This window comes from Peromyscus maniculatus, chromosome 20 (assembly GCF_049852395.1).
Source record: "Peromyscus maniculatus bairdii isolate BWxNUB_F1_BW_parent chromosome 20, HU_Pman_BW_mat_3.1, whole genome shotgun sequence".
NCBI classification, from domain to species: domain Eukaryota; kingdom Metazoa; phylum Chordata; class Mammalia; order Rodentia; family Cricetidae; genus Peromyscus; species Peromyscus maniculatus.
Genome location: NC_134871.1, coordinates 28743372 through 28757891, shown reverse-complemented (window position 1 = coordinate 28757891; position 14520 = coordinate 28743372). Strand labels below are relative to the sequence as shown.

General features: G+C 42.1%; 1 non-coding gene across 1 annotated transcript; it reads left to right on the top strand.

Annotated features, from left to right (window-relative positions):
* Positions 1-344: 344 nt before the first annotated feature.
* Positions 345-453, top strand: LOC121824587 (U6 spliceosomal RNA). The gene has a single exon (XR_006066514.2). It is a non-coding gene; the product is annotated as a U6 spliceosomal RNA (small nuclear RNA).
* The last annotated feature ends 14067 nt before the right edge of the window (positions 454-14520 follow it).

Genomic DNA, 14520 nt, shown 5'->3' with positions numbered 1-14520 from the left:
AAGGGGGTGGAGAGAGCTAGAAGTTCATCTTGGTGACACACACCTTTAATCCCAGCACTCAGAAGGCAAAGGCAGGTAAATCTCTGTGAGTTCAATGCCAGTCTGATCTACACAGTGAGTTTTAGGACAGCCAGGACCTTATCTCAAAAAACAAATATTATATTAAGGGCTGTTGAGATGACAGTGAGTAAAAGCACTTGTCATACAAGCTTGATGACATGAGTTCAATCCCAGGTACCAAGAGCAGAAGGAGAGAACTGACTCCTGAATGTCATCTTCTGACTTTCACACATGTACTGTTGTACAAACACACACACACACACACAAAAGAAAAAACTAATTAAACAAATAAAATTACAGTTTGTGCTTGCATTGGAAGCATGTGTATAGAGAAGATTAGCATGGCCTCTGTGTGAGAATAACATCAAAATTTGTGAAGTTTTCCACAATTATCTTTTTAAAAAGGAAAAAAATGAGAATAGCAGAGATAGATGTACATATGCCAGTTAGAAAAATAATCCAAAATGAGAAGCAGATGATAGTGGTTTAATGATGTTAATAGTAAGAACAGTGGTGATAGTGATGATGGTCAAATTCTAGGTGTGTTTTGAAAGTAGAGCCACACAGTTTGCTAACAAATAGAATATGGAGAGAGAGGGGGAGAGAGAGAGGGATGGGGGGAAGGGAGGAATCACAGATTTTTAGACTGAACAATCATTTACTAAAGTGAAAAAAGAGAGACAAAATTAAGAGCCAGGGGAAATTAGAAATTTGATGTTGAATATTAGATTTTTATCAAAGCATAGGTATTAAATGTGTGTGGATCCAAAGTTCAAAGAATGAATCCATTGTCATGAAGAATGGAAAATATTGAAAGCTACAAGACTCATGACATCCACAACCTTGAGTTGCTCAGAATGTACAAAGGACCATTATATTTGCCTTGCAATTTTGTAAGGAAAGTCCTCTACAGCTAGGGACACCTTGATGCACATATAACTTTTTATGGTGGCCCAAGATGAAACTACATAGAATATGAGTACTGACAAAGTACTAAACTCTAGGCACCTCCATTGTTTAGAAGCAAGAAATGAAATGGAATGAACAAAGACTGAGAAGAAGAGGTAAGGTGTGCTGAAAATCAGGAGATTGTGGTAACTGAAGTTAGGAGACTTGGGGCTGCAGAAGCCAAGAGAAGACAGCCTTTCGTTAAAGAAGTAACCGACGGTGTCAATCGCTTCTGAAAAGTCACAGATGAAGAAAGCACAGGTTGATCTGGACAGTCCTGCCGTTACACACAAGGAGGCCGAGGCTCAACGCAGGCTCTATGTCTTAGAGAGCTGTCCTCAAACTTTTCCACAGCCTCCTCCAGGACTTGAAACTAGCATTCATGGACATCATAACAGAAAATGCAGCATTATGAGCCATAACCAACATTCAGTAACATTAAGGAAAAGTAGAATCAAAAATCAGTACTGTTTTACGCAAGTCATGGAGAGCCACAACAAAGCAACTACAGCTTTGCTATCTCTGTCTTGGAATAGGAAATAGGAAATTAGAAGTATCACTTTTAGTAATAAAAACCCTGAAGAGATCTGAATAGGAAGAAAAGGGTAGGTCATGGACACCATTGAGAATCTTTATACTATCAGTAATAATTAAATACATAATCAATTATCTAACTATTATCCTATATGTTCATAAGTAAATAACTAGAGCTCATATGGGCCTATGAATTTTGTGACATATCTTTTTTAAGTTTTTTAACTACATTTTATGTGTGTGTGTGTGTGTGTGTGTGTGTGTGTGTGTGTGTGTGTGTGTGTCACATGCTTGCAGAGATCAGAGGGCAACTTCCTAGAGCTGGTTCTTTCCTTCCATCGTGTGGGTCTCAGGGATCCAGCTCAAGTCATCAGGCTTTGCAGCAAGTATCTTTATACTTAGTCATCTCGCTGGCCTTATGGTACTTTTTTTTTTTTAGACAAGATCTTGCTATGTACCCCTGGCTGGCTTGGAACTCTCTGTGTAGACCAGGTTAGCCTCAAAGTTACAGAGATCCACTTGTTTCTCCCCCATAGGTGCTGGATTGCAAACACATAGCACCATGCCCCAGCCCTATGGTACATCTTTTAACCAAACTTTGAGAGGGGATGGGAACGCTGACAAAAGTGGAGGTGGTTTTCAGGTGGAGTTGGGCAGTTTATCCTTCCAGGAAGGCAAGCAGAGCACATGGACTCAGGTGCAGTGAGGCTGGACACTGTAATTGCTTCTGTTTGCTCAATTAAGATAAGCAACAGCAAGTAAGGGCTGAGGATTGCGGGAAAGGCAAGAACAACATGAAATTCCAAATAGAGAAGTAAAATTTTAAATGGACAAGGAATATACAAAGAGACTGCCAGCAAGAAAAAGACCTGCTTAAGGTTAGTAACCATTGGGATGGAGAGATGGCTCAAAGGTTAAGAGCACTGGCTGCTCTTCCAGAGGTTCTAAGTTCAATTCCCAGCAACCACATGGTGGCTCACAACCATCTGTAATGAGATCTGGTGCACTTTTCTGGCCTTCAGAGATACATTCAGGCAGAACACTCTATACATAATAAATAAATAGATTAAAAAAGAAGACAGGCGGTGGTGGCACATACCTTTAATGCCAGCACTTGAGAGAAAAAGGCAGGCAGATGTCTGTGAGTTCAAGGCCAGCCTGATCTACAGATCAAGTTCCAGGACAGGCTCCAAAGCTACACAGAGAAACCCTGTCTCAAAAAAAAACCAGAAAAAGAAAGAAAAAGTTAGCAACCATGCATTTAAAAGAGCTCTGGTCATGATTACGAGTGTTTTTCTTCAGGCATTTTGAAGTCAGACAGATACTAAACAAGGATTTTTCCAAGAAAGTATTTTGAAGGGAAACAAATAAGGAAACTAAGATGTACTGTATAAACAGGAGCCTGGTATAAATTGGAATGTGGACTCTAAGTAAGGAGGGAGATGAGGACATGGGGTTGGTAGATTATACATGTGGTGGTGCTGAAGATGTTTTGTCACTGAGCAAGAAGAAGGCTGCAAAGAGAATATGAGTGTGACAAGGCACACTTACTAGCAATGGTATGTTGGAGGACGACCTTGAACAGAAGGGTGGAAAACAAGGTCATTGGAGGCACGGAGCCAAGGAACTGCAAGGCAGGGGGTGACAGAACATCATTGATGTAGATATTAAAGACTTCTCAACTACTGCAAAAGGATGCATGCCTTATAGAAGGTATGGCCCATTAATAAATGATGGATAGCAGGAACAGAAGCTAGAAGATAAGAGAAATAGGGACTAAAATCTGGTTGGATTTCAAACATGAGGTTTGCAAAGGGAAGGGGGGGAAATGACCTAAAAGTGGCAACGAAAAATAAAGAGGACGCTAAGCCCATCTGTTGGCCACCATGGACACAGGGCGAGAGAGAGACAAGCAGAGAGGAGACAGAGCAAAAAGTGAAGGGAAATTTATTTCAGAAAAAAAGCTAGAGATACACAGTCATCTAATGGCCATGAGTCCCAGAGGGACAGTAGAAGAGATATGAGAATAGGAGGTGTGAAGGATGGGGACATTAGGTCAGAGAGGATGATACACAGAGCCTCATCAGCCTTCCAATCCTGAGGAACAGGGCTGGACTGAAGATGGAGGGAGGGGGGCTCCAGGGTGGTTCATTCTGAGAGTCTTCAGGCAGGAGCCGAGTCAAAGCTTTCAGTGTTATAGAGTGAGAGATGGGGGAAATCACAGCGTTCTTGGGACGTTCTCCACTGCAGCAGAAATGGTCGTCTGTGTTTCCTGAGCTCTTCCTTTTTCAGAGTTGGAAATCATACGCAATTTCAGTTATAGTTTTTGCTCCGCTGATTCTAAACTTTCTATTATAAAAACACATCCTCTTTATAATATTATTTTCCCTAATCCCAGAAACTTCCCATTCCTTCAGCAACCACATGAGTTTGTCATTTTAAAAATATAGACATTTTCTCCATCTGTTTTTAAAGGCATGAAGGAAGGCTATAGTACTTGCTATGTGACCACTGTAGGAAAGTATCCTATTGCTCATATAAGAGAAGCTCTCATATGTGTGAATCTATATTCTGGAATCATCACCAAGAAATCTAAATCTGAGTCTCCCCATGTAGTTACTGACAATTACTCCTAGAAATAACAGTGTTCCACCTACTTCCTATCTATGTTAAAAAGTTGAAATTCAAGACAGCATGAACCAGCACAAAATCAGAGGAGGCGATATTTTTTTCATTAAATCAATCTCAGAAAGGAGTCTGTAGTATCTATGTATCTATCTAAGTATGCTCAAGCTCTAGCAAAGATTATCCTATTCATTTGTGAGAAACCAGCAAAAGCTTATCCAAATTATCCTTAAAGCATTATGAGGCAGATTGTTAGTAATGTCAGGAGAAGCTAGTGTGCAGCCCCAGCCCTGTTCAACCAGAGAGAACACGATCTTCTCTGCAAATGGCAAGAAGGTGTTCTGTGTTGTCTTGTCCCTTGTGAATTTGTTCCCACCAAGACACCTCAGCAGCACTCCCATAAAATCCATTCCTTTATAACCAGCAGACTAGTCTCCTCTCCGGATTGCAAGAAAGTCTTCAAAATGGGTCATTTAGAGTAAAATGTGTTTCCTGAAAAAGAAATTGGGATGGCTGCATGGAGTGTTGAAAGCTTGCATTTATCCAAGGAACAGGAACTTCTTTTGGAGTTTCTTTCCCATAGAACAGTTGATTTTACTGCTACATTGAAAGAAAGAGAGAGGAGGGAAATGAAGGAGGGAGAAGGGAGGGAGGGAAGGAAGAAGGGAGGGAGGGAGGGAGGGAGGGAGGGAGGGAGGGAGGGAGGGAGGGAGGGAGAAGAAAGGGATTTAGCTTTCACCCAGCCCAGTATTCACTAGCCTTCCTGAGCTAACAGCCATGAACCCTCTATGTGTACCAGCCACCCATGATCCAGCAACAACCTCAGGCTGGGTGCCATCTTTAAAAAGACTAACCTGACCTCCAACCCCTTGTTGACTGTTAACCTAGACTCCTGATCCGTTCTGTTTTGGCGTTATGTCTAATTTGGAAGAACTCTGTTCTCAGTCAAGAGATTATTTTCAATATTTTATCTTTTAGGTTCTCTAAAACTCATAGGCTAACGTAATTAACCAGCAGGAGGATCAATGGGGCAAGAATAGATGCCCATCTGCCTAATGAGATTTGTATACTCAATTTTATCAGCATGTTGATTCCACCCTCACAGCAAGATGCCCCAAGTTCTTTCCATGGTATTTTTCTGTTCTCTTAGTCGGTAAAATTTTAAAGATTCAGAACATGGATCCCAGTGGCTTCCTCAGAAGACATTTCCTTCTCATACTTAAAAAGCTTCTGTTGCTCAGCATGGAGGCAGTCTTCTGGATGTTTCTTTTTGGACATCAGTAAACCATTTAACTCATCCTTGATGTTTATACTTCAGATACTTGTGACCAGCTTGTTATGCCTCCTCTTTGTCCTGTCTGACTCTGTTGTACATACACCTAACCAATTCTTGCCTTGCTTGCGCTGACCCTTACTCAGACCATGACAAATCAGGACCCAACTAGCTGTTACTTTTCTGGATTTTGTCTTTCAAGTTTTCTGGCCCTTAGTGAAGTATAATTGCATGGCTCTTTACTCCTGACCACCATACCTTAGCATCTATGTAGCTTACACATTGATGGGCCACATACAGACAAGGTGTCTTGGTGAGACTGATTCAGCTGGGTTGGCTCTGCTTCTCATAACTGTTACCCTCCTCCTAGGATCAGAGGGCAAGTCAGACACATTCCCCTCACAAGAGTGGCAGAATACCCTCCCAAAAAAACAAGACTCAACAATGATACATTTTTATATTGTGTCTACCTCTTTCTATTGACCAAAGGAAATCATAGCCAAACCCAAAGTCAAGGGACAAGGACATATATGTCCTTCCTCTCTGCCAGGTGAACTATAGAGTTACATGGCAAATGCCATGGATACCAAGCTAACATTTTCCATTTGGGCACTACCAAAACTATACTGTTGGTGTTTTTAGTAGTGCTGCTGATGTTTATCAGAATTTATGAGTCCTTCAAGGTAGCCTATTGAAGTTGACTTACAAAAGCTGTCTAGCAGAATGTATATAGAGCCTGTTTAGGAAAGAAACTTAACCCCTGCCCAACCCCAGAACCTGATCAAGATTGATTATAGAAACACTGAAAGCAACCAATGTCATTCTAAGCTATAGTAACTAAATAATAACTATAGACACTCTATTAGTCTGTTTCCTGTTGTTATAACAAAGTATCCTAGTCTAGGGACTTTATTAAGAAAAGAAGTTTAGTTAGCACACAGTTTAGAGTCTGAAAGTCTAACATTGAGTGGACTCATACACTTAATATCTAGTGCAGTCCTTACCAGGAATAGAATCCCAATGACACAACCATGTATAGGAGAGAAAGACAGAGAAGGAAGAAGAGAGATCACATGGCAAGACAGAACATCAGAGAGATTCAGGTGCCAGCCATGTTCTCATAAAAACGAACTCTCCACAAAATTAGAATTAATCTCACTGGGGTAGCATTCCCAATGACCTTGTCATCCTCGACGTAAGCAGCTAAGGACCTATGACAAATGGAAGGAGATAGAGGACAAGAGAAGCATGATGCTTCTATGAATGCTTCCTGCTGTTTTGAGAAATGTGAGGACCAAAACCAGAAATAAAATTAAATTTTATGATAAATAAATAAATATTTGCCCAAACAAGAATGAGAAGTGGAACAGAAAATGAGATATGCTTCAAGGAATTTATTGTCACTGTCTACAAAGTCATACTCAAAGGGCAGCAGGTGGGAGGGGATATTTGGAAACCCATTGTCACATTATCACATGAACAAGAAAGCTACTGCATAGACATTCTGATCTAGAGTGGTGCTGCCAGGAGAGCACCCAAGCCTTTCATTTGAAAGCTGTCAATGCCATCCCCTGGTACAAGCAGGTCATATGTGCTGGGTCCCAAATGGGACTGACACCCGGTTTGCTACCTGGGATCACTTGGCAGCCCAGGAGATCTTAAAGTCTGTTTCTCCTTCCTACATGTTCCTTTTTACTGGATGCTATCGCTCCTCTAACTATTCACTTCTTGTTACCATTAATTTGAATTATGTCTTTTGAATCAGTCTGTTTTTACCCTTTGCAGATCATGGTTAAACATTATTTAGTATGAGATCTGACTATAAAACAGAGTGAGTATTTTAACACAACATAACTTGTGTATATAAATGAGTGTTTTCACTTCAAAGTAGTCACTTTCTCCTAAGTTTGTATGCCCACAACAATGTAGAAGAGCATGCTCACAACTGCACAGCAGTGTAGATCATGCTCACAACTACACAGCAATGTAGACCATGCTTACAACTGCACAACAGTGTGGACCATGCTCACAACTGCACAGCAATGTAGACCATGTTCACAACTGCACAACAGTGTGGACCATGTTCACAACTGCACAACAATGTAGATCATGCTCACAACTGCACAACAGTGTAGTTCATGTTCACAACTGCACAACAATGTAGATCATGCTCACAACTGCACAACAGTGTAGATCATGTTCACAACTGCACAACAGTGTAGACCATGCTCACAACTGCACAACAGTGTGGACCATGCTCACAACTGCACAACAGTGTGGACCATGCTCACAACTGCACAACAGTGTGGACCATGCTCACAACTACACAACAGTGTGGACCATGCTCACAACTGCACAACAGTGTGGACCATGCTCACAACTGCACAACAGTGTAGATCATGCTCACAACTGTTCCACCGAGTGAAAGCCATGATGGTGCTTATTCTTGACTAGTTCATCCTTTAAAACCCAAATCTGGGCCTTGTCCTTCATGGGCTCTTCTGGTATCTGTTGTTTTCAATCCTGTAGTTTATAATCCAGTAGACTGTTTTCCGAGATGAATGCAAGAGCATTTCTTTCTACATACTGTTTCTTCCATCAACCCAGGGAAGATGTGATGGTTAAATTTCACTGTCAGCTTCACAGAATTTAGAGTTACCATGGAAACACATTTGTGGATGTGTCTCTGAGGGTGCTCCCAGAAAGTTTGATTGAGCAGGTAAGGAAGCCTCACTCTTAGTATGAGAAACACGGTCACATACACTAGAGTCTCAGAGTGAATTAAAAGAAAAAAAAAACTGATCACCAACATTCATCTCTCTCCACTTCACAGCTCTGTGGACCATGAGAAGCTGCCTGATGCTTCTGCTTCTATGAATCAAACCCTCCCTGCCTCGAGGTGCTGGACTCAGGTATTTTGTCATAGCAGTGAGAAAAGTAACTAACACAGCACGTCACTTCAGGATATTAGCACAGGCACAGCTGCTCTGAGAGTGAAGCCCTAATGAATCACTTTTCCCATACAGCCACTCTGGAAATCGGTATGAATGCACCTCAGAAAACAAACAATGTAACTACCAAATGATCCAGATGTACCACTGTGGAATAAATATATCCAAAAGACTGAGTCAAACATCAAGGGGAGGGGGTGGAGAGACGGCTCAGTAGCTGGAGCACTGGTTACCCTTCCAGAGGAGCAGGGTTTGATCACCAGCACCCACATGGTTGTTAACAACCCTCTGTAATTCCAGTTCCAGGGCATCTGATGCCCACCTCTCACCTTTGTTTAACTTTAAAAGGCAGCTAATAGGAGCTGTTTAATCCTTGAATTACTATGGACACTGAACTACTCAGTGCCAAACATCCACAGCTTCTGGAGAAGAAGAAGGGTAATGCAGACGGTAGACTCAAAAGCCAAAAATAAACTGCCAGAACTTAATCAAAGAAGTGACAATAATATGCAACTCCATCTCAAAAATGCTGTGGAATAGTGGCAAATAGCATGCTTCCTAATTTTTCTTCTTCTTCAAAAAAGGATTGTGTGTATGTATGTGTGGGTGCATGTGTGTGTATATATGCATATATATGTATGGTGTGTGTGTGTGTGTGTGTGTGTGTGTGTGTGTGTGTGTGTGTGTGTGTGTGTCTTCAGGTTTGGCCACTGCGCCATCTTACTGGCCAGTCTTTTTCCTTTTGACTGAAGTGTTATTACTGTCACTCGGCCCCCATCCCACGGTTGTCACTAGATGGGGAAGGAGAGATGCAGATAACTTCTTTCAGGTCACCGCCCTTCAGAGGAAATGCACCCAAGAACTGCATGAAAAGCACACCATCCTCACTGGATGTCTCTGGATAGCAGGGTCCCTCCACGGCTGATGCTACAGCTGGATGAGACCTGAGAATCTTAAAGACGGAGAATGCATGGGTTTTGCAAGTTGTAAGAAAGAGAGTTATCACAGCCAGGGGGTGGATTAAAGCAGATTACACTTCCCAATCCCACTGTTCTTATCACCTGACACTCTTCCCTTTGAGAACTAGGTTACGTCCTCTGTCTTTGGATGTGGGATAAACGTGGGTCTTAGATCTGACAGAAATAACTATACTCATAGATACAATTATCATCAGAGAGGCTTCCTCCAGCAGTTGATGGGAGCAGATGTAGAGACCCACAGCCAAACATTAGGTGGAGAGAGAATCCAAATTGGAGATCTCCACTGGGTCCCTCCCCTCAGAGCTTGGGAACCCCACAGAAAAGGGAGAGGAAGAACTGTAAGAGCCAGAGGGGTCAAGGACACCAGGAACATGGCTCACAGAATCAACTAAGCAGGGCCCATAGGGGCTCACAGAGACTGAAGTGGCTATCACGGAGCCTGCATGGATCTGCACCAGGTCCTCGGCAAATATGTTTTGATGCTTGGTGTTCTTGTGCAACTCCTAACAGTGGGTGCCCAGTAGGAGGAAAGGGGTCTCAAGAGCAGACAAAAGAGCCAGAAACTCCCCCACTCCTGACATGAGGGTTTGTGCCTAGTCATTATAACTTGTTATGCCATGTTCAACTGATATCCCTGAAAGGCCTGCTCTTCTATGAAGGGAAATAGAGGAGTGGACCTAGGGGAGAGAAGAAGTGGGGGGAGGGGACTGAACGGAGTGGAGGAAGGGGAAACTGTGGTCAGGATGTATTGTATGAGAGAAGAAAAAAATAACTGGAAGAAACAACACCACATAACTTCCAAAACATGTGACTAAGTTATAAAAGGCTACACACAGCTTCTACCTGGCTCTCAATGAAAACTGTCTCTCAAACCCAAACACCCTGCTATGAGGAAACTCAATCAGCCACAGGCAGAGGCCACGTGTGGGTGCTAGGTAACTAGTCCCAGATGAAATTGCAGCTGGTTGGCTATCATCTACCACAGACATGCAGCAAGTCAGCGCTATACAGATGTTGAGTCACCCCACCCTCAGTCTGCCCTGCTGAGACCCACTCATCCAGGCAAAGGTAAACGACTGTCCTTAGAGTCTTGGTGGATTTACTACCTACACCCCATGTCCACCGGCCTAAAATAAAGTTGTTGTTTCATGTCACTAAGTTTGAGGTGGATTGTTGCACAATCACAAAAACTGAACAACTATGAAATAACTGAAAAGGATGCCGATAAGGCCACAGACTCAAGTGAGCCCAGAGTTCAGTCCCACCTTCAACCTTACCAGCTTTGTGAGTTGAGGCACATCCCCTAGACAATGACGCCTGGTTTGTGAGTTGTTATGAGGAATTAACAGGCAGCATTATAAAGTGCAATGCAGAGCTATGACACACAGCAAACACTTGTTTCTATCTGCTCTGATTATTTTTTCAGCTGTGCCTTTATCACTGCAGTTACTATGGAAATTACATGAATGTGATTATCTCTACCATTAATCCAGGAAGGCCTTGTATCAGGACCTATATCTTGTACATCCACACAGCTTGTGGCCTAGCCCAGGTATTTAGTTCATTGTTTTAAATCTTAGATGAGAACTAGACAGAGAGCTCAGCACTTAGGAGCTCTGACTGCCCTTGCAGAACAGCTTAGTTCCCAGCACCCACATCTGGCATCTCATAACTACCTACAAGTACAGCTCCAAGGAATGTCAAGCCTTCTTCTGGCCTCCACCGGTACTGCACTCACATGATGCACACACCCACACATAAACACATACACACATAATTCAAAATAAACAGTCATTTGAAAGTTACTTTAAATCTCAGATAATAGATCATGCCCAAAATGTTTGGTAAATGACAAGACATTACAAAAGGTTACATATATTTATATCTGATTAACTTCTGATTTGATTCATGGTTACAAAGCAATTACATGGTTAAGAATTTTCATACATGTCAAAAGTCATCTTCTTAGCCACATGGTGAAGTAGTACTTTCATTTTACAAGTAAAGACACTGAGACTCCAGGAAGCTAAGAACAAGCTCCACATCCCTAGCAGGGTTCATCTACCCATGCTAACCCCAAAGGCCCTTCCCATTGCACTAGTAGGTTGAACTTCAAAACATCCCAAACATGAGCAAATTTTCATCAAAAAAGTAAAAAATCATACAGAGATCACATGAGGTCATCTATTTTGGTCATCATAAACTAAAATTGCAGCAGCCTGATTTTCATGTGAATTATAGAAATTCTTCTGGGCTGGAGAGATGGCTCAGAGGTTAAGAACACTGGCTGTTCTTCCAGAGGTCCTGAGTTCAATTCCCAGCACCCATATGGTGGCTCACAACAATCTGTAATGAGATCTGGCCTGCAGGAATATATGCAAACAGAACACTATATACATAATAAATAAATACATCTGAAAAAAAAAGAAAAAAATAAATTCTTCCAAGATAAGAATTTTGGCAATGTTTCTAACAGCGTCAGGTCACATGCACAAAGGGGAGGAGAAACACTTTCAGTGTAACGTGATAGTTGGACATGATGCTTTTACCTTTCAAGTATCTCTTCCATGATGCCTGGCCACAGGAGAGACACTGGACAGCCTATAAGAGCGGCTGAGAAGAAAGGTGTAAGACTCTGAGGACAGGACAGATTGTTGCCTCACTTCATATTCAGAGAGAATAATCATCCCATGAATGGCAAATCCTTCAAGAGAATATCTGAAAAATATTCAAAATTAAATTCTATGTAGGAGAGTAAAGAAAGAGATTCTAGACAATTGAAGCAACTCTTGTTTTTAATCACACACTATTTCCAACTTGAGAACTACTTGTACAATAAGCCTAAATATTTTTTCAGTAGTTTGAAGAAAAACATTATGACTATGTATAAAAAGGCAGGATTTCAATTTTCTAAGAAAATAATCCCTCTTCTCGAATAAAAAGGGTTTTAACAAGAAAACTTCTGTTCATAAAGTATTGGCCTCCAGATAATTGTGAAAAGCTAGAAATAAGTTTTAAGTATAATTTAATCATTATTTATTGACTCACTTGGCACGCATTTAAAGATGCTGAAGACAGGCACAAACCAAACTACTGGGAATGAAAAGCGCCCACTCTGCCAGACACTACTTAGCTCCTGTCTAACTAGGAGACAAATGCAGCAGGAATTGCTGAACATCATAAGGAAGGAAAGGAAATGGGAAGTGGTGGAGGATGTGTGCTAGATCATGTGGGAATGGGTCTGGACGTCTCCAAAGGCAACACTGAACTAAGAGCTGAGGAATGGTGTCCTGACTTCCAAGGGCTACAATCACAAATCATCACAAGTTGGTGATGTGGTGCAACAGATGCCTGTTCTGTAGCAGTTCTGGGAGGTTGGAAGTCAAATGTGAAGGCACTCAACAAGGCCGTTTCTTTGTGAGAGAAAGCTTCTTGCCTCTTTCCAGCTCCCAGGGGTGACTTCCAATCCTTGATGCTCCCTGGCTTGTAACTGTATCACTCCAGCCTCTTCCTTTGATGTTACATGGAGTTCATTCACAATCTGATTCTCTATCCCCATGAGGTGTGCACCTTCTCTCTCTGTCTCTGTCTCTCTGTCTCTGTCTCCGTCTCTCTGTCTCTCTCTGTGTCTCTCTGTCTCTCTCTGTGTCTCTGTGTCTCTCTATCTCTCTCTCTGTCTCTCTCTCTCTCCTTTCTCCTTTCCTCCCTTCCCTTCTCCCTTCCTTCCAATAAAACTTTCCAAGTGGATGCAGTGTCTGCGTGGTGTGAGTAACTTCCCATCATGCCCCCTTGACCACCACCCGCATGGCCTGTCTCCTTGGCTCGAACTTGCCAAGGCCTCTGGCACACCATTCCACAACAACCATATTCCAGGATGATCATGGCTCAATTATTATATCTGCGATGATTCTACTTTTGAAAAAAAAAAAAAAGATATGTGTTTAAGTCCCTACTCCTAGGACTTCAGGTCACCTTCTGAAGTCCTAGGAGTCAGGACTTAAACACATATCTTTTTAGGGGACCCAGTGTAACTCATTAAAGATGATAGGGCGGGATCAGTAAGACGGCTCATGGATAACAAAAGCACTTGCTTTTTTCCTGAGTTCAATCCTGAATCCATATAAATTGGAAGAATAAAACAACTGCACAAGGTTGTCCTCTGACCTCTACACATGTGCCTTGGCACGTATGCTCTCTCTCTCTCTCTTTCATGCGCGCGCACACACACACACACAGAATTGTGATGATGACGTTGACAGCAGTAATGACATTTATGATGGTGATGATGTGGTAGGGCAGAGGGAAAGGGCACAGGCCTTGTGGCAAATACATAGCATATCTGAGGACAACTGACTGTCCTGGGGTCTGCTTTCTTGACTTATCTTGCTGTTCTGATCTTTTATCAGGACAATTATTCAAAAACTATAATGATAGTGACCTTGAACAGAATTGGAGAGCGAGCCATAATGCTGACACTTTCCTGCCTGTTTCTGCAGTCCTCCTGGGTCTAGCCTTGCGGGAAGAACACAGAGATTTGTCTGGACACTATTGCTCTCACCAGCCACAACTGAAACAAAATTTAAAATAGTTTGCCCTTCACTCCTTCACATCCTGGGGGGATTGTGCATGTAGTTTGAAGTCTCAGAATAAATTACTAAACCAAGCCTAATTTTAAAAATTAAGCATAAACAAAAAAGAAAAACACCTTGATAGTCTCTTTTATTGTACAAACCTCCTTCCCAGAAGACTGCATCTCAATGAGCCCATGCCCGGTTTTTTTTTTTTTTTAAGCCAGCTCACATCCTGATGCTGCGGTCATTTGTTTCTTTGACTCCAGATCAACTACAAAACCAATTGTGAAACCACAAATAAAGATGCAAAGCAGAGGTTCCTGTAAACCCTTCTTATGACACTAAGATTGCGACAGATCCCAAAGGGCAGGGAAACTCTACAGTTTATGCTGCGCTGACTGAACAGTGCCAGGATGTTGAAGAAACCGTGCTCCAACTCTGAAGGGCTGGATCCAGTTTGGGACGGTTGACCTGGGAAGAGCAGAAAGGTTGAGGGTGTGTGTTGGGGTCCAGAATAAAGTTTACTTTGTAATAGGTTCTAGGAAACTTCATGGGACCCTGAGAACATCAAGTCTCCC